Source organism: Rissa tridactyla, chromosome 7 (assembly GCF_028500815.1).
Source record: "Rissa tridactyla isolate bRisTri1 chromosome 7, bRisTri1.patW.cur.20221130, whole genome shotgun sequence".
In the NCBI taxonomy this organism is placed as follows: Eukaryota; Metazoa; Chordata; class Aves; order Charadriiformes; family Laridae; genus Rissa; species Rissa tridactyla.
The window spans coordinates 26625104-26648059 of record NC_071472.1 but is presented as its reverse complement, the minus strand read 5'-3'; positions in this window follow the sequence as shown (position 1 = coordinate 26648059).

The window sequence follows — 22956 nt, the reverse complement described above, 5'->3', positions numbered from 1 at the left end:
CTTCACCTGTAACATGACTGCACTTGAGTTGGCCCTAGAGATGGTTTTAAGAAAAGAGTGTTGTAGTGCTAAACATATTTAACTGCTAAATCTTTAACTGAATTTTCACCGGTCATGTACGAAGCCAGAGTAATACCTGAGTTACAGTTCTACTGACTTACACTCTTCACGAATGAAAGAAGGTGAGATGACTTGCTAACTGGTGCGGTAATTAATCTTCAAGAGGGTAGAAGATACAACATTAAATTGGAGCTCGGGTTACAGGGATGAAATCAAATGAACAAGTTCAGTGTCTCTAATATCTTACCACTTATTCCACAAGCTGTCTAAGTACATCAAGAGATTTAATTAATGCTGAGATTCCCTGATCAGTTGCAGAAAAAAGACAAAACAGAGCGTATGGCAAAAGAGTCCTAATCAGGCTGACCTGCTGTGTGGTACCAGCATTATCGGCGTACCCTACATGCACACTGCAGATGTTACACTGTCTCTGCATCAGACTCTGCTGAAACTGAGACCTACGCCACAAGTTCCTGTACTCAGAAGGGCGTTTGGAAGAACCTGAGAAGACCTTAACTGATCAATTTGTCAAGGAGAAAATTTTCACCGTTAAACTTTAAAGGCGAAAAGAGTTTCTGGTGAAACACAAGACTCTCCCAGCGCGTACAAGCTCTTTTTACAAATGAGCCAAGATTTCTGTGCCGCCCACCCACTTCCCCAATATAAACCCCGCCAAGGACAAGCCCTCTGGAGGAACGAGGGAAGCTTGAAACGTCTCCGGGTGGGAAAGGAGGACCTTCTTCCCTTGGCGGCATCTGACTAGATGGACGAGTTTTCCCCCTCGGAGCCAACAGGTCAGCAGAGAGCCGTGCCGCACAGGGTCCCCATCCCTCCTGCCCCAGCTGCGGCTGCCTGAGCACCGCGGGAGAGGCAGGGTCAGGCCTGGCACGGGGCAGCACCTTCAGCTTCTGGTTTAATTACCTGCTCTTTTGACTTCTGCAAAAAGAATAGAAGCATTTTTTTTTTTTTTTTTTTTTTTGAACAGTGCCACATTCAGAGAGAAATCACGGTGTGCTGGGGAGTTTAAGTGGGGCATGGTTTATTTAATTCTCTCTTCTCCACATAGCAGCTGGGCTTTGTAACCCAACTCATTTAGGTAGGAAGCTTGTTTTTATTCCATTAACGTGCAGCATGAATGTCACGAGCCATAGCTGATAGCAGTGACCACTGCCAGAAGGTCATCAACATTTTTATGTTTGTAGATTCACAGTACTCCTTATTATGCCTGCAAAACACATAGCAGTGGATCCGCACAATTTATTCTAGAGCAGAAGCTACTTAATGCTCCGCTATGTTAAAAATGCAAAAGTGGAAAAAACCTGATCTTGCCTCCATCGCTCAGACAGCTGCCGTCACTGGGGAAGGACGGAATTCAGAGGCGGTGACGGTGTTTTCTGATGAGCTATTGGCACATTAGAGACTTACCGTGTTGACCTGGGGAGGAGCACACCTGTTCAGTCAACCCTTGTGCGTGATAACGTATGATAATCGTGCATCAGTGCTTCTGGGGACTCTGTCTTTGCGCCCAGACTGCCGAGAGATCGTGCCATCTATAATGCCCACATGAGTAAGCAGGGTTCTACGTGCTGAATAACGTTGGAGCTTGTTCGTTGCTCGTTTTCACGTGCTCAGATGGGCAAGAAGTTGACAAGGCCTTGATCTAAATTCTCATTGATCTTTTGATTTCAGAAGAGCTGTAACAATCTGCAGCAGCTGAGAATTTGGCCAGCTTGTCTACATCACATTGGTTGTTTAAGGACCAGGCAGAATATTGTTTTTTCTTTAGAGGTTGATAAGTTCAGTCCTCTGAAGAAGCTGTTGACTACCATTAGTAGTGGGTTCATTTGTTCTCTGCTGGACACTGCCAGCCAGCAGGGGTTTAGGCTGTTGTGCAGCTCCCAGCTCAATTATTTCTCAGGGCTCTTTGTTTAATATAATGGGGTCAAATTCAGACTGTAGGTGGCTGATGATTTCTGGTCCAATTTACAATAGCCTGTCTGCAAGCCCACCTTGAATCCAGTTAATCTCTTTTGTGAAATAAAGTGAAAACTCTGCAAAGTGTTCAGTGTTTTGGTCCAATATTTGGTTTTTATTATGTGAGCTGGTTAGCAATTTTTCCTGTTCAGAGTGGCTATGACATATTTATGCAGCTGTGTTGATAGAGGAATTATTTTTATTTCGCATATTGCAATGCACTGCAATGGGAAGTCTTTCTGCTGAAAGATGAAACCAAGAAATGAAAATAGGTTTAGTATTACCAATATCTACCATTAACTGGTTTGTGAACCTCAAGTTTACAACTAATCGAATATTCCTGATCACTGTCAAGAGTGTGATTTGGTCTTTAGGAGGCCACAGTACTCTGGTTTGGCAATATATAGGCATTGCATTGTAGCTGACCAGTTGGCTCTTTAAAGCAGGTATTAAGTTGCCACCTTGGCTGGCTCACAAATACCGAAAAGGACTGTGAGCCTCAACTGCTCCAGCTCAGCCCAGATCTTTAGGGCTGAAAGACCCAACGTCTTCTGGAACATCAACGGTGGGAAGTAGGTGTGATGCTTACCCCAGGGATCGCACAGATCCCTCTGGGGATTCAAGGACCTTTGTGGAATAAACTGCTCCATTTATTTTCATGTGTTATGGGAGGGCTGAAACAAAAGGCCTCAATCTCACACTGTCTAAACAGAGTAGGGATGAGAGTAATTATTTTCTGGATTAATGCTCTAATCCAGACTGTATGGCACAGCAATCCAGAGAACACTTGACATTTCATGATTTTTACCATGAGGCAAATAGGTAAGACCTTAGGAAAGCTTTAGCAATGGTGATCCAGAATGCAGGGTACGCCCCTATTCCTGCTGGGAGATAAAGTGATTCAGCTGGACCTGGTGCAGTATGTTGGAAATCTTAGTCTTGCTCAAACAACAACATCTAACTACAGAGACAATTTATGGCAGATTTTGTGTACCGTCCTAGCGGTAGACGTAACCACGCGCTTGCAAAGACGGAGCAGTAAGGCTTTGCAGTTTTCTGGTATGTAGCACCTTTTCCTCTTCGGCAAGTGTTTTTTGTTCTATAGCAGTCAAAGTAGTAATGACAACCCTGTTCCACAGCAGCATCTGTGTTTAATCTGAACTGTGTGTCACACTACTCCATATTGCATTCACTTCAGTCCAGGCGTGCTTGTTTCTTTGGTGCGTGTGCAGGTCTGAGCACTCGCCATTTATTTTGGGGCAGGAGAAAGCGGCTGGCGTTCTGCTTATATTGCAATTATCTGGTTTTACTCGCTTACAAATAGAGAGGCTTCATTTTAAGCTGTATTAGGAACTTTGCAATTTAGGGATGATTTTCAAATATAAAAAAAACCCAGCAGAGTAAGTGACTTAAAATGTAAACTAATGCAAATATAGAATTCTAAATATATTTGATCTTGTGATAAAGTAAGGTCCATTTGCTGATTCCACAGTTGTTGGAAAAGGATAGAAAAAAATTCCCCTTTGTTTCTCTTTGTAGATAAAGACATAAGTGTCGATGCTTTGCTCATGAGATAAACCTTCTTTGTGGCATTTATGGATGCAACTTGCAAACGGGAAAGGAGGTAAGTAGGAAAAAAAACCCACAAAGCTTACTATTCAGAAGGAAAACGAAAATAGATATTTTATCTTAGAAAGTTATCTCAGTATTGAGTAAATAAAATGTCAAAACTAACTGCAGTCCTGGGTCGGTTTCTGTTCAGTTCTTTCTCAGGAAAATTGAATAAAAAGTTGAAACTGAATAAAGACTATGAGGAACGTGAACGGATTCTCTAAGCTGTCAGAGGGCAGCAAGCTTGGAAAGACACCGGAGAAGTTTCTAGGCGACTCTATATTTAATATTTATATTTTACATGTCTTCATTTCTTATCTGTAGTGTTATCCTTATTCCATATTTCTGAAGTTGTACTTTGAACATTTGTATTTAAGTTCTAAAAACTCTCAGAATTTTGAATAAACAATAAATATTTCCTTCCTTTTTCTTCTCCCTTTTTTTTTTCAGATGAGCATCCTTCTGTTGTCCTTTCCCTCTCTTCCAATTCCAGTTGCTAACGCACAAGTAGTAGAACCCAGTCTTAAGAAAAATTGAGAACCCCGAAGACAAAATACCTGAAAAGCCAAATGTGAATAAAATGCATTGAACTAGCAGTTTGGTTAAGGTTTTGGTGTAGTGTCTTATGTAAATGTTAGTCAATGGAGCATTGGCAAAAGCATAAGATGAGCAGGACGCTGGCTGAACAGCAGATATTTAGCTGAGCTGAATGAGAAATGTATTGGAAAAAGGGTACTGGTTCGAAGGCTGATCAAATCTAAAGAGTTGAAAAAAAGTTTTCATGATTACCTTGACATGAAACAGATGTGTTAATGACCTCTGCAGCTGATGCAAATTTGAAAGGCACTGATGGTTTGGAACAGGTCTGGAATATTATATAGGCAGAACTTAAGGAAAAAAGAAGTTTGAAATTTAACAAAACCGAATGCAACATTAAAAAGAATTCTTGCTGCAATCTGGAATTTCATCAGAAATATCCGATGAAGCGAAAGTCATCCTTTAATCAGCGAGTACGTACAACTCCCAGCCACCAGTGCAATAGATCTGGTAAAGATGTAAACATTTGGGCTCCCTCTAGGTTTCTGCACATTGTTGTATTCCAGGACATAGGTATGCTCCAGGTGTCCAAGGCTTGTCTAGGCTAGTAATAATAAAGCTGAGGAGGATATAGGGTACTGGCTTTGCATATAGCAAAGAGATAAAAACAGAGAGAAAGAAGATTACATTTAAAAATTGATGCCAAATAGAAAAAGACCAATCTCAGGCCAATCTAAAATGTAAATGGAAAATTAGAAGAAGGTGCATCCAACTCACCAGAAACCTGAGATTTAAATAACATTCAAAAGGAAGCAGAGTGCAGGGAACACGTGTGATTTTAAGGTGGATCACTTACAATGACATGACTCTTTGTAGTGTCAGAGACCTGGCTTCAAAGCCCTCTCCAGTGATGTTTTCTTCATTTAAGAGTTTGGCTAAATTGCAGTAGCACCTTTTCCTTGGGTGCATCGTCAGCTCCAATCAGAAATCAAAACTGACCACTACACTCGGTATCCAGAAAAGACTGTCAAAGCCCTCCCATCTGCACATTGTGGTATTAACTTTCTGCAGACTCGCAGTCTCACAAATGCGGTTCTTGAGATATCGGTTATTACCTTTTGGATCCTCTCTTTGCATATCTTTGCAGAGAGAAGAGGGCTTTCCTAACATCTAGACCTCAGCGTATTTTTCATGAATGCTTAGGAAAACTGTCTGCAAGCATGAAATGGTTGAGGAAGAGAGTACACCAGCACTGGGGGAGGAGAATGCATTGCCATTAGGAAGGATGAAGTGTCCCTGTTTTGCTGTTTTTATTGATAGATACCCATGAGCTGCCAGACCCGTACTGCCCGGAGCTGCTCCTGGAAGGCATCTAAGAATGGGACACTGTGGTTTTCAGATTCCAGGGTGGAAGACATTTCCCTGAGATTTCATGTGTTTTCCATTGGTTTCTTTCTAGCTCATTGGAAAAAGTGGCAATGCCAAACAGCTGGGGAAGTTCTCAATGCTCCAGGGCGACTATGGAGATAGTAGACTGCACAAGGTGCCTTCAGCTTACTAAAACCTTCATGCTGCTTAACTGCTGGGTATCCCCTTAAAGGAACAAGCTTGAAAGATTATATATCATCTTTTTTAATTGTCAGTCACTTAAAAAAAAAAAAAAAAAGGCCACTGTCCATCTGAAGCACTTTGTATGCATGAGTCACCCTTCAGGCACCTGGTGGAGATAAACTTCTCAACTGTCAGAAAAAACTGCTGGACCTTTTGGTACAAAAGATCATCCTCTTAAGGATACTTAATGGCTGGGTAGCAGTCTCCTGTGTGAATGTATCCAAGTAATTATAGCTTAAAGTTATACTAATCACCCCTAATAGAGATGGACTGTTCCTCCTGCTGTGTCCCTCACTGCTCCCAGATGAGAACTATCTCAACAATTTGGGATTAGCAAAAACAATCGTTATACTATTAGCTTCATAACTTTATTAACATCACTGATTATGGAACAGATGGATGAATCTTAATCATTCTATAATGGAAGATTAAATAGCTTAAATTATATCAATCATATTTGAGTCTTTACTTAATAAAACAACAATTTAAGTTGGGTCGTCAGTAGAGTTTGACCCCGGGGCCTTCAGATTAGCAGCCAAGACTTCCTCCATTAAAAGAGTAAACCCATTAGCTGCTTGCAGTTGTACACTTATATCTATGTATGCTGGCCATTAAAATATACGATGCATGCTGTGCCAGTGGATTACACATTGAATTTTGAGATTAAGAATTCCTAGGTTCCTTTTGTGCCTCTCAGAAGGAGTTTTGCCCCCTGAACAGAGTAGTCAGTGAGAAACGGGTCAGCTGGTGACAGTGTTCAGTTGGATGTTTTACAGAAAGCTTCTATAAATGTTCAGGTATTAAACGACTTTATAAAAACGTCTGGTTCGGTTATCTTTGGTTCAGAGACGTGTAAGAGCCAAACATGCATATTTGGTGTGTGCACTTTGAGGTCAGGGCAAAAAAGAGAGTTATTGAATTCCTATCCTGTCATTACGAGCAGAATGTAACTACAGTAGAAACTGTGGGGATTGATTACAGTATACTTTTTGTCATCTACTTTCGGTAAACTGCCTCGCTGTAAACAGAAGGTTTTAGAGGTGGTTTTTTTTTTCCCTCTGCATCATTTTTGCTGTGCCACCTGAACCTTAGGTAACCTCAGATAGATACTCTTCATGACCTCCCCTGGGGTCAACGCTGGTTCGCGCTGACCCAGAATCCTAACTGCAGCTTATTAAACCCCTTCATCTGCCACCTTATTAGTCGGCTTATCAGAGACAACACACCAAACTGTACTGAGGGTGGCAAATGGCACTACTGACTGGAGAGGAGATGTAATATTCTCTGAATATCTAATGAAAGGTCCATCGGAGAGTGGTTCATCAAATCTCACGTGAAAAAGAAATCTTCAGTCTTAACTGTAAATTTGAATGCAAGATGTTTACAAGGCCAGCCTTCAGCAAGCTTTAATTTCATGAATGTGTGCAGAGAACTGATCCGTTTGTTTTTGTAGGTAATGTTGGACTAACAGAAAAGGCACAGCTCTCGCTTGACACCGTCAGCTCAGGGCTGCAACTCCAAGCCAGGGGGTGAAGCCTGGTAAGTTAAAGATCAGCCACCGATACGGAGTTTGAGAATACCACCTCCAAAAGCAAAAAGCCCAAGAACACACCGAGGCATGTGTTTGGTGCCAGCTTAGTGGGAACAGAAACGACAAATTCCGCATCAGAAACACTTCCTGTGGCATCATTTGACTCCTTTGGGCGGGGGTGTGGGTGTGTGTTTCTAAAGACAGGCCGGGCTCTAGTTAACTTTGGAAAACTCCCAATAAAAGGTACAATTGCAGAGTAGCTCCATAGCTGTATATGAAGTGTTATAATTCTGCAAACTTTGCAAGCTTGCCCATCAGTCTTCCTCCAAACTTTACACACATACTAAAGATTAAAATTTTATTTGGAGATGTCATTTCACTTTACTGCGAATCAGTACATCAGCTCTTCTATAAGTGCACTCAGTTGCTCCCTGAAGAGGGAGAAACTTAGCAGTGGTATATATATATTTCCTGCTCATTGCACTGTAAAAACCTTTGGAGAACTGATACATTGATTAGCACAAGTCAGAAGTGCATCTTTGTCTTGATCAATACATTTGTGTGCTGTGGACTTGCTAATGGCAAGTGTCAGAGCGCCCACCTGTTCGGAATAATTGCAGGATACAAGCATTAACCTATGGAAAGAGCGCGTTTATTGGGCACATAGAAAAATTTATGATCTTCAACTATACAGCCTGTGCAATAACACTGACTGCCAAGCAGAGAAGAGATAGTTCAGCTGTATTAAAATAGCAGGTAAATCTGGAGTCTGGGGTTTGCTCCAGGTATTTAAAGACCTGAGCAGAGCATAATGAAGGAACAGATGCACCACTTCAAGCCAGTGTGGTGCATGAGTAGCCTCAGAGGAGCGCTGGAAAACAAAATGAAAAAAAGATACAACTCTGATCAAAAATACATATATTTAAAGGTTCAGAAATCACACACACCCGTTTACAGAGACCCTCTGTATGGAGTCTTCGAAGTCTGATACAGAGGCGCTGTAACTAATTCATGTCACTCCCTGAGGATAAGTACTTTTTTATGCTCTTGTAAATTATTTTATTTCTTAAAATAGCTTTTCCAGGTGAACTGAAACACTGAGCGGGTTGCTTTTAAGTACTTGGATACTTCCGACTGGCCGTGTTTTTCATTTTAAGCTCACAAAATGGAGGAGGAGCTGCCCTTTTTTGTTAATCTTCTAAACCAGTAGACATAAAGTTCTCACTTGAGATTGTTAGGTTGACTTGTTGGCAGGCAGGAATTAAATATTTCCCAGGAAAGCACCTAGCCACCACAGTAAGGTTATTCTAAGATAAGCTGCTTTCAGTATTTTCTACTGCTGCTATTCTACACCAAATGGCATATTTCCATATTCAGCAGGTGATAACTATTGTCTGGTGGTTCCACATCTCACTGGGTAGAGGTTATGTCTAACTTCTGGTACTTCAAGGCACAAATCAGCATGACTTTCCAAGCAGAACAGAGGAGACTCAGAACAGCCGAACTGCAGGGAGCCCTGGACCAGACCTGCCCACGTGCCTTTCTTGGAGGAGACAAGAGATGTCTAAACACGTCCCGATGTATGGAGATGGAAAGGGGTTTACTTAGAATCATAAAATCATAGAATAGTTTGGGTTGGAAGGGACCTTTAAAGATCATCTAGTCCAATCCCCCCTGCAATGAGCAGGGACATCTTCAACTAGACCAGGTTGCTCAGAGCCCCAGCCAACCTGACCTTGAATGTTTCCAGGGATGGGGCATCTACCACCCCTCTGGGCAACCTGTTCCAGTATTTCACCACCCTCCTTATCTCTAGTGTAAATCTTTTTTAGTTTTAGTAACCCTCTTTTAGTTTAAAAACATTACCCCTTGTCCTGTCACAACAGGCCCCACTAAAAAGTCTGTCCCCATCTTTCTTATAAGGCCATAATAAGGTCTCCCTGGAGCCTTCTCTTCTCCAGGCTGAACAATCCCAACTCTCCCAGCCTGTCCTCATAGGAGAGGTGCTCCATCCCTCTGATCATTTTTGTGGCCCTCCTCTGGAACCTCTCCAACAGGCCCGTGTCTGGACGCAGTGCTCCAGGTGGGGTCTCACCAGAGCAGAGTAGAGGAACAGAATCACTTCCCTCGATCTGCTGGCCACAGTTTTTCTGATGCAGCCCAGGATGCTCTTGGCTTTCTGGGCTGTGAGCGCACATTGTCGTCTCATGTCCAGCTTTTCATCCACTGGTACCCCTAAGTCCTTCTCAGCAGGGCTGCTCTCAATCCCTTCATCCCTCAGCCTGTGATGATACTTGGGGTTGCTCCAACCTAGGTGCAGGACGCTTCACTTGGCCTTGTTGAATCTCGCAAGGTTCACACAGGCCCACTTGAGCCCGTCCAGGTCCCTCTGGGTGGCATTCCATCCCTCAGGCGTGTCAACCGCACCACTCAGCTTCCAACTTTCAATAAGAGACAGCCTACGTTGGACTGAGCTACCCTGAGTATCCCTAAATATTTCATATGGTTTTAGGGTTGAGTCCTGAAACTCTACAGCTGCCAAAGCTATGGCCAAGGAAACAAATTGCAGGAAACAGTCACCTGAGAAAAGTGCACAGTCAGGTGCCGGTGCCCTGAGCAGATGTCCTGACTTCTCTCAAAAGAGCCTGGCCCAGAAAAGAAGAGTTGCTTGATCTGAACCCAAAATTTTTGTTGCTGCAAGAGGATCTCTTTCCATGTTGGAACAGCTAAACTATTGTTTTTTTCCCAGTCTGTTTAAGACAAAGTGTTTCTGCAGCCCTGTCTCAGAGACCATAATGTTGTGGCTTTCTCCTGGCCCCATCAACTAGATCACTTTATCAGCACAGAGCAGGAAGATCAGGACTTGCATATCAATCTGTGGTTTTAGTGTGATTAGGACTCAGGGCCTCTACTAAGTTTGTCACATGCCTTTATAGGTGAGAAACATGGGTATTTGAGATTGTTCTCTGAAACCGGATGCATTGAGGTTTTCTAGTAGTTCCATGGAGATGATGTAAAAGCCTGGGCTTGGGAGGAACCTTCTTAATTATAGGGTAAGAGCTGCCACCTGGATTCAGACCCAGCACCTTGCTTTATTCCTTGAAATAAGGCCAAATGGGTAACAGTAGCCTAAAAAGCTCGTATAAGAGAAGTTAGTGGGGTGACTGTTCCTCCTGTTAAAGTAAGAAAACAGTGATGAGGAAGTGTAATGCTGAGTTTTTCCTCCTGGGTTTCTGTAGTGCTGAGTTTGCAGAAGAGAGAATGTGCGCTTTCAGGTATCTGGGAAGTGCTTTTAAGTGTTTCTAACACATCTGTTAGAGCCTGAAAATGCTTTAATTACTAAGGACTAAGACTGGTAAGGGTTGGGGTTTTTTGGTTTTTAGCTTCTACTAGTAATCTGATACTCTTTTATGTTCTTAGTAGTTTCCTATAGTCACCCTGAGGTTAGCTGTATAAATAACAGAAACTCACTCACCCTAATGTGTCTGTTAAAAGAATATCAGAGGATGGGGTACTATTGCTGTAACAGAAAATAAATGTAATGCCATTGTTAACAGCATGTAGTGCTCCTGTGATCCGCAGAGGTACAAAAAAGTAAGATGGAGTTTAAGCAATGATTAAAGGCGAACGCTGAATTGATTGAGCAGCAAAGCGACCTCCTTACCCTGTAGTTTTGCTGTTTACATGAAAAATCTTTTAAATACTAGTGTTAATCTAGCTTTGTTTTCACTAGCTGTAGGCTAATGCATTTGTTGTTAAGCAAAAGCCATCCCTTTTGGATGTGGCAAGTGTCTGTACTAATTGAAAAGACCCCTTTGGGACTTGGTCTCCATACAACTGGCTCTCTCGGTAAAATGGAGAGCCCCAGGTTCTGAGGCAGCCTTTAATTAAATGTAAGAATGTTTCGGGAAGGTAGTGATAAGTACCTCGAAGCAACTACATTCTGGACCTCGCCACTGAGCTAGATCAACCCTCTGGTAAGGACCGAAAGGACTTCTTGTGAATCCAAGAGAAACGGCCTAAGGTAAGACGCTGGTGGCACAGGTTCTGGGAGAGCATTTCAGATGCGCTGATTTGTCTGTGGACTTGGTCTGGGGAAATACTCAGCTTTTGTCTTCAGGCTTTCCATAGTAGCATATCTAACACAGAAACCACAATGCTGACTTAGTACGCAGTTGTTAGTATGAAATGCAATCAATTGGATGTTCTGCTTTACAGTAATGACTGTATTTCAGATGGGAACTATGCTGTCTAGGTGGATGCGGGGTCTGTCATGCATCTTCTGTACCTCAGCAGTTGCCACAAACTTATAAAACCCCCTCTGGTTCTGGGGGTAGAAAGCTCTGAGTTGAGAAGGTGGGATTTTAGGTGTGGTGTTTAGTTATAACAGGCCCACCTTTTCATCGGCTAGGAGGAGGTGGCTGTTCAGTTTGTCACATGTGTGTCCTTCCTTCAGTTGCAATTCTCTGGTTCCTTCTACAGTTTAGTCTGTGGGAATGGGAGTCAGGTAGCACCGGGTGAAGACACCAGCAGACCACGCTTGGGAGGCAGCTGGGTATCCAGGGAGAGCTAGCTTAGAATCCAGGCTTGGACAAAGCATGATGTCATACACCACGATGCCCGTTTCATTGGTGTCACCTGTGGGTGATACATGCCCAGGAAGAAGGCAGTTTCCTGCTTGATGAGCATGGGGCGTACAAAAGCCTATTGCAGGTGATGGAACTTCTACACAGGTATCCATACCCTTCACGTTTAGTGTGTTTGCCTGCAGTACTTAGCTGCTCATAGGTACCTGAAGTCAGTGCATGAAATTGGAAGCTGACAATGTACTGTAAACTTGACCTTTTTTCAGCCCGTACCATGCAATAGAATCATCCACTACATCACATCTGCTTGCATTTTCTTACATACCTTTTACAACAAAACCCAAATTACGCTGTAAGGGTGGTTCCTAAGAACCAAGACAACTTTTCAGTGTGCTTTTATTCTTGCTTTTATTCTGTTCACTGTGTGGGTCCGTGCCAGTCTGCTTGATGTTCACCTCCCGAACTGTGTAAGGAATCATTGCCATAGGCATTTTATAGCATTAGAATTTGTTACTCGTAACTTATTCATATTCAGATCTGACCTTTTGGGGACATGCCCCATGTAATAGAATCTTTCGTTACATTGTCTTACATAAAATTTTTACACAGAACCCCAATCCCACTGGATGGATGTTTCCCAAGAACTGGGAGAAGCGCTTAATGAAGGAATCGTTGCCATAGGGGTTTTGCAGAGTTACAGCTGGTTGTTGTTAACGTATTCGGCTTGGAAATTGCCTTTATACTGTACATGCAGATAGGCAAGGTGAAAAAGGGAGATTAAATCTCAGTTAATTTTGGACACCTCTGAAACATTCTTCTTTGGAAACTCAGAGCACGTTTACCTAAGCAAACCTTTGGAAAAACTGAGACTGTGCTTAAAGCACTGTTTGACCATCAGTTATTTAACCTGCACGATACCTCTGAAGGACAGGTCCATAAGCTTAATTTTCATCAATTTATACATGAAAGTAGAAAGAAAGCACTAAATGACTTACTGACAAGAACACAACAAACACATAGCCAAAAAAAAAAATTACAAACTCAAATTTAAACTTGGGGCTTCCTGGCGTGTCCTGTCCTTCTTTTTACAAATCTTTTGACTCAAAAAGTCAAAATGTGTAACACATTTGGAATCTGCATTGTTCCCAAACTGGAAAAAAATGAGAAATGATGATCAGCAATTTGTGTTTTCTCACTGAAAACTTTTTCTTCAATGAGTTACTCGACACACGCTCTGTTGCTGAAACAACCCTCAAACTGAAATGGAATATGCCGTATGCAACTGCCTTAATTGTGAGGCCATTCTCTTCAACATATGTTTGGAAAAATTGAATTCAGACTTTGCAGTAAATGAGCTATTCTCTGAATGTTGCCTACAGCACAGTTCTGCAATGATGCCTTAACATAGGGCATGTCTGTATGAATACATACATACGTAAAAGGTTAAAATTCTTTTCTCAATTTTAAGATGAATTCAGACAATGTTTCACAGCTTTTCTCTGTAATGATATTCTGCAGAACACTCTGAGTAGGAGCGGGAGGAAAATAAAAATACAGGAACTGCCAAATGAACATTTGACTGTCAAATTCAGTAACCTAACTCTGACAGTGGCCAATAATAGATGCTCAAGTGAGAATTGAAAGAAAAAGGACAGAATTAATCCTATCTAAAAAAATTAAGCAGCACGGAGGCTGTTTGTGCCAGATGTTTCCCTGATTAAAACATCAAAGACTGTAAGATGCAAAGGAAAAATTTGGTGTAGTCAACGAGGCTCTTTCTCGAATGTGTACAGAAATAGATGTCATGTGCAAACAGTTTCTCTCTCTCCTGATTTCCATGGGTTTTTAGCTTCTGAGCCTGCAATTGACAGATGCCCAGACTGAACGTGAGCCATGTGGCCTAGATCTGAGGGGGGGCTGCAACAGTTAAAAGTCCAGGGTGCCAAGGTGTTACGAAGTCAGAAGGATGCTCTCGCTTTCCTACCCAACATCACCTACAAGACACAAGGGGTTTATGTTTTCCAGGTCCAGGTAGGTCTGGAAATGCTAGAAGCTTAAAACTAGGAGGGCCACCAGAGGTCTGTGCCCTCTCTCTCACCAGGTGACCTGCTCTGCCAAGGCTAGCAGTAGTTTTTAACATGGATGAGCATACTCTTCCTCAAAGCTGTAGACTAAAGGGGATGGGAGGATTTTGGTTGATAGGTGATGGAGTTGTTAACAAGGTCTTAATAGTTAAATTCTGTTTTGAAAACATTCATCCCCATTCCCATCTCAACTGCTGACTTCTTTCTTTGGTGGCTGGAGCACTTTTTCCATTATATATAGCCATGGCTAACAAGCAAGCATATCTGAGAAGCAGGGGATAGAGTATCCCCTTATATTCTAGCACAGAAAAAGGTCACTTTGAACAAGGGAACCAGTCACCCAAAAGAATACCAGCCCATAGAGACCCTGGGTCGGACACTGGTGGCCATCAGCACCCAGAGGAGCCACGAGAGAGCGGTGACTCCAGAGTCTGCAAATGCATATGCGCTTTAGTCTGGTCATGCAGGACAACTGTCTGCCAAGGAAAACTTCTTTTTCAAGCTAAGATCAGATCCCTTTTAGGTTTGCCTCCTATTATTTTTTTTTTTTCTCCACATAAGGCCTTTTTCAATCTAACCATAGCAAATCCCAAGTAAACTGTTTAGCAAATGGATGATAGTAAATGTTCTCCCAGCTAACCTTGGTCATAGATCCAAACTGGTGTTGCTGTTCACATGGGCAGGATTTCAGGTTGGTGCTGGCTATTGCTGGGAATTTTCCTCTGCCATGTTCCAGCATTAAAGTTTCATGGTTCTGGATTGCGATACTATTTCCATTTCTCCCCAGCACGAGAGAAAATACTAGAATCCTGGCTTGCAATCTGTCTCACTAATGCTTAAACTGGTGTTCGCAGCCCTAAGGGCTTGTAGGCAATTTAATTACATTCATTTCATAATTTCAAGTGATGGTATTTTGTAAACATTTTTAATGTATCATCATTAATATGCTAAGGAAAGAAATCTATTTCTGCCAGGAAAGAGGAAATAAATCTTCACTATCTCTTTGGTCCACTAGTTTACATTTAGAATAGAACACCTTTTCTGAAAAGCTGTTGGAGACATATGCTCCCATTATTATCTCACAGTGATTTATCACTAACTCTAAAATAAACATTATATCCAAGTTACCTGCCTGCTACTGCCCTTACTACGCCATTTCGAAATATCTTAAAGAACCAGCATACGAACGTTTGATGTGGCTTTGTTTGGCTTGGGGTTTTTTTGCCTGCACTCAGTTTTTGTATTGTTGCCACGCTTATTTTTTTCAAATACTTCAATTACTTTCATACAGAAGTAAGAAGGAGAGAAACAAATAAAAACAAAACTGCCAGCTGAAATCCTAGGTAGAGAAGGCAAAGTCCCACACAGAAACCAATACTGAAATGTCCTTATTAGAAGGATGCCGAGTTGAAAAATTTTCACATCCTAGGGGAAAGGGAAAGCTCACTAAAACATACGGTGAGTTATACCCTTAAGGCCGAGAGGATCTTTTCACGTATGTATTTGGGGCTGGGTGAGTCAGCGCAGCCCTCGGTAGCTGGAAACAGGCATAGACCATGGTCTAAGGGGTAATTCTGCTGTCAGCTGCCCGGCATCTCTCTGCTTTTGAAATGGGACATCAGTTCTCCGCTTTCCAGCCATTTTCGCAAGCAACAAATAGCGCTATTTCCTGCAAAGTTGAGAAGAAGGTGTTTTCTTGTATTTGGAAGATCAAGATGATGCAAGGCGTAAGATAAGTGGAACCTGTAGTCCTTTGCCTTAGTGGTGCCTGCCTTGTGGTTAACTCGTCACAGGCTGCACCCGCTTCAGAACGATGCCATTAAATTATGGATATTTACTTATATTTGGGGTAAGAGTCAAGAGTCCCTCTCAGTATAAGGGATCCTATTATGCCATAGCTGTGTAAACCAAGAACAATTAACAGTTCCAAAACAACTTACCTTGAGTTGAGGTTAAGGAAGAGAGCAAGATAAAGAATAGGATGAGGTTGGGGGGAAGTTATACAACGGTCTGGCTATGTTTTAAAAGAAAAAGCTGGCTAGAAACCGCATGAGTACTTCCTGAAGGCTAACATTATTTATTTTGGTTTTCGATGTTTGATCTACATTGCAAATCTTCTCATTCTCACACTCTGTACAGAATTAGAGTTCAATTAAGGAGTTTGGTCATAAGGTGCATCATTGCCCCAACTGGAAAGATGAGGGGAAGGAGGGAGAAAGGTCACTACTCAGCCCTTCATTACTGCACCGTTTTCTCCTTTGTTTCTGGTGATCATTGCTGCAGTAAAATTTGTTAATAGCTATGTGAGGGAAGCTAGCCAAGCTGAGCTATCTCTGCTTTCTCACTAAGAACTCCACCCAGTGTCAGTAATTTTCCCTTGGGCAGTGGATTAATCCTGAACATTTAAGATACTTTTTTCCCTTTTGGAAAGGCTGTTTTAAGGTGCATAAATGTCACTGCGTGAAATTACTAAATCCTGCTCCATTCTGTGCTTCCTGTTTGTTCTGAGGTTGTGCAGTGACAAAACTGTACAGAAATTCTTTCTGGGCTGGTTATTTTAAAAAATAATAAATAATATAATCACCATGAGGTATAAAACTCCACTGAGTGCAGCGGAGACTACTGCTTTAGGGTTATTAGAATAGCACGTCTTGGTTTTAAAGCATTGGGAAGAATTGCTTTTTTACTGTGTTTATAAACTGATGGATGCAAATTCAAAACCTGGAGGATTGCCTATAGATATTTGCCAAATACAGTATAACTGATGCTACGTGGTCCTAGAGCAATGTTGCATCTTACTCTGTGGAAGTAAGCCCTGAGTGGCATATTTATTTACTTCATATGTTTATATTTTTCAACATCATCTCTCTAGTTATTTTTTATCTGGTAGATTTTTAGTATAAAATATAGACACGCATCACAGAATGCCACAGTAGGTTTTCCTGGCAAAAATGCACATATCCTGCTAGAACACAGGGGCTGAGGTTAAAAATAGTTAGCATGTGGCAGTGCAAGATAGGGGTTTGGGACTTTAAGATCCACTCTAATTATTCACTAGACCAGTATGCTTCTGTCGTCTTCACCAGTTCAGAATAACACTTGGAAAAAAAAACAAAACAAAAAACAAGTGACCCTCACTATCATACATAATGTGGCAGCTTAATTGGCAAGAAGAGGGTGAAAAGTAGGCTAGGAAAACCCTTGGAGACTGATGGAGCATATTTCAGTGGCTTCATCAAGGTAATGTTCCCCAGGTGATTGGAGGCAGCAAATATTTCATCAGGAAAAATATAAAGGTGCTTCAACTGCAGAACCCCGAACAAATGATTACAAACGCATTTTTTTAAGAGTCTTTCACATTCTACATATCAAGAGGAAAAGTAGAAGAAAATTATTAACACCCATAAATTATGGTGTCAGTACATCTAAAAATAACTTGCATTTGCAGTGAGGTTTAACTCAAATAGGTTTTCAGTTGTAATATATGTTTGATTTCATCAAAGAAGGGAAGCAGCCAATATGTATTTCTGTGCAGGTTAGCATGTAGCATGCCCTCTTGCAGACAGAAGAGAAATAATACTGAAGTATCCTTAATTGCATGGTCACAGAACCTATCTAGACCCATCAGGCTCACAAAAGCTCACACTTGTTCAATATTCAATTTACAGTCAAATTTTATAAATACCCTTTTAAGTGGAAACAATGTAGCTACTACAAGAAGAATTTCAGATTAAAAAAAATCACAAAGTAAATGAAGACTTTTTTTTTTTTGGTCATGACTTTTTAGATAGCACAGTAAAACTACAAAGAAAGGAATTTCTAGAGTTTCCAGGACAAGTATCCCGGTTCTTTTAGACCCAGATTTAAATAAATAGTCAAAACTTTAAATATCTATTTTAAACAAAATTCATTGTCCTATTATTAGAAGAGGTATGTGTTCCCACAACAATATAAGGTTAATTATTTATATTTTCTCATTAATCTTTTCTGTCAAAAAGACATCATCATGTGATTTTGCTTTTTTAACATTACTAATGTCTACGGTGGCGACTAATGTAAACTACTGTTTTGACCTAACAAAATGCGTTCTGGAAAACTGGAGAATTCTCCTGTCGTTACCTGTGCACATAATGTAGGTTGTTATCACCTAGATTGTTATCATCTAGATTAACTCGGGTACTGCTTCAAAATGACTTAATCATATCTGAAATGGAAATATGCTAGCTAGTTGTTAGTCGCCAGTTAAAATAATTCCTGATGGGCAGTGACTAAAAATATTTGAGGGTAATGGTGTTTGTCCCAGTCTTTCAGACCATGTGTTTGCATCCCAAAATCAGACATCCTCATGTATGCTCTGAGCAGAGGGTGTAGAGTAGCTGAATGGGTCTGGCCTGAGTAGTTTTTGTTTCAAGACAGGTCTACAGAAGATCTGAGCATGGATATCGTCCATGCTACTGGAAGAACAGGAATTTGATTTCGCATCCAGGAAAAAAAATAAAACGGGAGTTTTGTCTGATACTGAACTATAGATACTTATGATCGCCATGCTCAGTACTGAGATACCATCAGGGATATAATATTTGTACCTTGCCAGTTGTCATGCTTCCCCTAATGTCTACAGCTTTGACCTGAAAGAACACAGTGCCATTATAATGGGCCACACACCGTCAGAGATGTCTCTTCCCAGAGTTAATTCTTATGAGAATTTTCAAGGCTGATACGATTTTCATTCCCGAAGCCAATAAATAAATAAAAAGTACAAGGGGATGTTTCAATTACACAAGTCTGTCAGCCTATACAAGGAACGTAACATTTCTTAAACTGACTGCTGTGCTATATGTTAATTAGTCATCACCAGAGAATGAAGGGCTCCATCAGCAGGCAGGTGCACAGGAGATGACGTTAAAGGAATATATATGCACAGATTCTCAAATCTAACCATCTTATTTGCAATCTGTTACTGAGATGGAATTTAGTTAAACGTCTTGAAGATGTACGAAATAGCTTGCGGAGGAGGCACCGGCTCTTAAGTAATTGGCAGCAGCGCTGGCTCATTAGAATAGCCTCTCATCTGACATGCCGAATGTGCCCTGCGTTGAGCTGTTCAATAATCAACAACCAATCGTTCCTCTTTTCACATCACTCAGCATGACAAATCAGTGATATTAACCACACGGGTTAAGGCCAATGCCAGTCATTGTTTACATCACAGGTTAGCCAATTCTCTTTCAATCAATACAATGTCTCTAAAAAGACAATACAAATAGACTGGTGGTGTAGTCTTCATAAAAATCACATGACTTCCCCATGTTTTAAAAAGAAAGCAATAAATTATAGCTGTGCAAAACAAACGGTGGTATGAAACTGGCTATATTTAACGTGAAGAACGTAGGGACCGTGTTGCTGAAAGGAACTGGTCACTGCGTTTGCCAAGACCGGACTTGTAGGAGATACCCAAACCTAGAGTTTCAGAGGAACATGTGATTAAAAAGTCCACGTGGAGGGAGTCCCTTAGCTTTTCTCATTCTGAGTCACTTGTCAGCGGTGTGTTCACGCTAATAATGCCCAAGCCCTTCTTCTAAGTGTTGGGAGTTCAGTGATGAGGAGCCCGGGGCATCCTTTTCTGCATCTGCTACTTCCCCTTGGTCAGCGCTGAAATTTCGGCTGCTGTTGTGCATCTCTTATTCAGTTTGGTTAGGTTCCTCTCGACCTCGCAGCCTTACGTAGTCTTCACCAAGCTGAATAATTTAGATATCTGTGCATGTTATCACCTCTGTGCTTACCCGTGGTCAAAAATCGCTGATAAATAAGGAAAGCAAAACAATAGGGTCTTCAAATAGTACTATTTGCTGCTTTACTGTGCCGCCGTTAGCCATGAGAGGGTCATCCCTCTGTTCTGGCATAGAACAGCACTGGGATTTTCATTCTTTCACTTCCTAACTTCAGGAACAGCATTTCATAGAAATGTAGCAATGAATCAGGGAGTCTAATATTTACTTGGGGACAATTAAATCCCATATTTTCCTTATCACTAATTTGGTAAGCAATAGTGATGGAAATCCACAAAGTACCACAACTATCACAAATTTGAAATGCTGATAATGTGCCCGTGCATGCTAAGCATACCAAGTCCTGCTGAGTCTGTTGGTTTGGAAAGAGCTGCAGGCTGAGCGGAGCAGGGTGATGTGCTCTGAAGGTAGCTGAGAGCACATGAGTCATGATTCTAAAGAAGGAGACTGGAGAAAAGGATAAGGAAAAGTAGTGGGTAATATTAGGTATTTCTTGAGCTCTCTGTTCTTCAACGACGTGTAAGATCTGACAAAGAGACTTTTCTGTCGTTCTGCACATGATGTTTCTGATCTGCCAAGCTACAGTTCTTGTCCCTGTGGCCAAGGACATGGCAACCATTCAGCTTGCCTACTTCAGTCCCTGGCTTTCCCACTGACAGCCAAAGTCCTGCAGTTGGTTACCTCCTGAAATGAGCACCTGCCATCATTTTTTCTCCAGCTTTGTTTTCACTGATAACAGAGCAACACACGAGCAAGGGAGGGCTCCCTGAGTCTGTCTGCAGGCTGAGCAGTAACACAGCTCTGGTGACCTAGTGAGAGTCTCTCACTGCTGCTCCTTGTCTCTCTATTCTCTCCCTTCCCTCCCTTATTTCTCCCCCATTCTGTATAAACATACTAACTTAATTTCAAAAGTTTTGACAACATTGCATTTTGTCTGAATTTTGACTTTATTTCCTGTTTCATTTCTGGCACCCAAAGGTTTTGTTACGCTGCTTTTGGCGCTTTCTTTTACGTAGAAGACAGTAGAAATCTATGCAGCATATTTAAATATCTATTTCTATAGTATGGGCACTGGAGAAATCAGAAGGCAGAACAAGGGACGCTCAAAAGATTCAGTAAATATGCATAGTGGCTGTCGTTCAAAGTATATTTATGCAGACTCCCAGTGGCCTGTCTGGGCATAGCTAGGCTCCCTTGTGCAGCACGCCGCACCACTGTGGGAAAACACAGTGCGGGGGGAAGTTATTTGCTTGTGATGGGAATGACATAATAAATACACCCCGAGATGGTCAGCGCATCTATTACTGTGCCTCGGCGAGCTTGGGCATTTTAAATGTCTAGCCATTTTTCTTTTCTTAACGGCTCATTTTACATACAGTACATCATCGTACTACTGACCTTTTCTCTTCTGACTCGCGCTGATGACATCATGAAAATGACAAGATTAGCGGGAGCGATGGAAATAGGTGCTTATCATTGTACAAATTAGCAAAGAGCTGGCAGCAACAGGAGCAATACGATAGGTTACTACGTCTGCTCTGGTGCAGGCGAGAAGACCACATCCCAGCCATCTAAAATCGTCAATGAGAATTCAGTCGGGGACAAAAGCTCCTGTTTGCCCAGTGTGAGAGCATCCAGATGGAAATGGCTGATTACCATCTAGTAAAACACGGAGTTAAAGGTATTAAAAAGCCTATATTTATCAGTTTCCATAGATAAATGGCACACTTGCTACAAATATCTCATATTTTAAACGTGGAGCTTAGTCATATTTTCTGGGCTGAATTTCAGTAATTACTTCCACATAACGACCTCTCCACTCTTTTTAATTCCCTTACTCAACTTTACAGTCATAACATGCTTTAACTGTATTTCATGGTGGTTTTAAAGTTCTCATAAAAAATACAGGGCTCTTGTACTATCATTTGAAATGCATTGATACTCCTGAGACATTGGCCTTGACTCGGTATAGTAACATTATTAGGCATGTAGCAAAGCTTATTTAGTAGATTCACACCCACGCTTAAAGTTAAGCATGGTCTTAGTACAATACTGAACTGGGGTCTTGGAAACATAACTCTGCATGCTGATTTACTAGGATGGTGCTGTAGAGCGAGTGAAATAGATAAATGTATGTCAGCTAGGTAAGAGATGTGGAAGATCACATAGAAATGAATACTCGTGTAGTCACACTCTGGCTATGATGGGAATAAAAAGGATATTTTGAGTTGTGTTACTTGGGTGATCTGCCAGCCCAACAGACCTCCTCTGGCTTCTATTCTTGCCAATGCCACCCCACAAAAAAAACAAACAAAAAAAAACCCCAAACCTGGATGCTGTTTTCTGTTTACAAATTTGTTTTCTGGGCATTATCAGAAGTTGCAGATAACTATGAAATAGATGAGGTGAGGATTAGACTGCCGTGGGTCATTCCAGGGCCTCTCAGGTGCAGCAGGTGTTGGCACAGTCTTGCGATGACTGTAGGTGAAAAAGGAGATTTCAGTTTTCTTAATAACATTGCAATGTTATTTTTGTGGTGGTTTTCTTATACCTGCTGAGAATGTTTGCTTTTTATCATTCATGAACAGGTGAATGTTTCTGTAAGAAAAGGCTTTTCCTTTATGCTCAAGAATATAGTTTTTATTACTTTGAGACCCAGATTGAGGGAGGAAGTCAGGGCACAATCAAAAGCCCAGGAAAAAACCCATCGCTCTGGGGAGGTCACAACGTAGTAATAAGGCATGTCCTTCAATGATCATCGTGACTTTAAGGGGAATAATGATTTAGGATCATCCTCATTTGCTTTTTCAGAATTTCCTGTAGTATTCTTTTGCCTTGTGTTCTCAGCACTCTGGTAGATCGTGCACGTGGTGTTAGCGAGATTGAATGAGCTGTACTGGATCGTGCTCTATATCTTTATCGTCAGAAAAAGATGGCAGAAAAGCATCTGTTTTTCTGACCGCAGGCATACTTTATCTGTGTGTGCATAGCTGGGGGCTATATGAGATTTCTTTGCTCTGGTGGTTTGGTAATTCCAGTAGCAGGTAGCTTTGGCAGCATTTCATATCCGTAATGGTATCCGTGACTGTCCCTCAGTGAAGCGGATGTGTCCATTTCTATCCATGATCCTTTTATCCTTATTGAATTACTGGAGCACGCTAACGTCAAACATG